Here is a 1,909-nt window from a genome sequence, read left to right on the forward strand (position 1 = left end):
TTGTGCATTTACTATACAGATTATTTTCACTGCTTACATCATGTTGATGTGTGTACAGAAAATGTTCGCATTTATTTAAAGGGAAATAAACGATTTTGTATAAAAGTTTCACATATAATTGACGATGTTTTATTGAATACCGGAAAAGTTTATATCGTTTTATAATATGAGAATCAAACAATCATAACATTCTTCAGATACTATATTACAACTTTTTTGTTGACATTCTACAAGTTCATAAATTTAAAAAATGTATTAATTACAATCCAAACTATAATATTTATAATATATCTTGCTGTTTCGTAAATGAACCGGTTGTGAACAATCTACGTTATGTATCCTTTATCTTTTGACGAGTTATGAAAACGCCATTTTCAACTGTGTATTAACAATAAAATAGCGAAACAAGCAAATGATGGAAACAGTATACACAAATTACGTGCACAGGTAAAATAAGTTGCCATTATTACATTCCTTCAATTAAATACTTGTAAATGTTCGTTTCGAATTCAACGTTGATGATAAAGCGAGATGAACATTTTCCGGTGCCTATGTAATATATATAAATGTACATAATATGTATACTATTACTTCCTGTTGCGCTATCTACTGCACTGCATTCGCACTCATAAAATATAACTATGTATAGATATAAAATTAAATATGTAAACACGCTACTATTTTCCCGAAATACGTATTAAGGACATCATGATAAATAACATAGTTGATCGCTTAATACGCGTATACATTACAATTTCTGCTGGTTTACATAAATATTAAGATATACATAAGATCAGAATGGACGACGCTCGTGTCTCCAGTATTAGAGACGATATATTAAAAGTACCTTCTCATTGTGACCTAAACACAATATATATATTGTGTTATATATACACGGACATCTGTTTACCTTTCTTACGTACTATATTAATCACCAATCATACACGATCGATTTCGGTACAGTTTTTTATATTAATTGTATACAATTCGCGTGACCATCCTCCAGTTAGCGGACTAATAATCTGTCAATAGCCACGGACTATTTGTACATATTATTCTTATTATGGAACACAAGTCTGTGTCGCGTTAGGAATAGTTCACCGCGACCTTGACGTCTCGAAGAAAAATACGATTACAAAACCGATTTATAAATATAAAAAAATTAAGCAACGTCGAAAAGAAAATCGCGGGAAACGATTGCGGCGGAATTAATGGATGCGAAAGGGTTCAATTTCAGGTGAGAATTGGGACTTGGTACGGAAGACGAGGGCGCGCGCGTCGTGGCGCGTCGCCCTTACGACTTCCGGCAAAGCCACGTGACCTAGCTAACGGTCGCTGTTGCCCCGAAGCGTCATGGAAAATTCCCATTCCCGAGCAACAACCCTCCTCCCCCCTTCTCTATATACATACCCCTGCTCCCCCCTACTCCGTCCGAGTCCCCACTATGGCGTTGTCAGGTACTTATGTACATCCCCCACTCCTTTGCAAAATTCTCCTTCCCCCACCACCGAGACACTGGTACCGGATGTGCGGCAACGTCGCAACCGTTAAGTACATAAGGACGACTGACGAAGAGGGGGACAGAGGGAGAGGGGGGATACGAGAAAGAACTGGCAACGTGTACCACATTCAAATCTGGACGGAACCCGGTCGGCCTCTCGACTCACCTCCGCACAAAACAGCAGAAAACGCGGGCTGCGATAGAATCGCATGTAGATTTGGAACGTGCCGGCGAGAAACGTTTCCGCGCGATCCATCCAAAGGAATCCTTCACAGTGCGTACAACACGGCTGGTGTCGTCTCTCTGTAGTCAAGTACATCCGGCAACCGTATAGAATTCTCGGAGTGCGAAGAGCGAAGTTACGCGGCGTCCCTCGTGTAACGACCCTTTCGCTTCCCCCCCCCCCCC

This window comes from Dufourea novaeangliae, unplaced genomic scaffold (assembly GCF_001272555.1).
Source record: "Dufourea novaeangliae isolate 0120121106 unplaced genomic scaffold, ASM127255v1 scaffold78, whole genome shotgun sequence".
NCBI lineage: Eukaryota > Metazoa > Arthropoda > Insecta > Hymenoptera > Halictidae > Dufourea > Dufourea novaeangliae.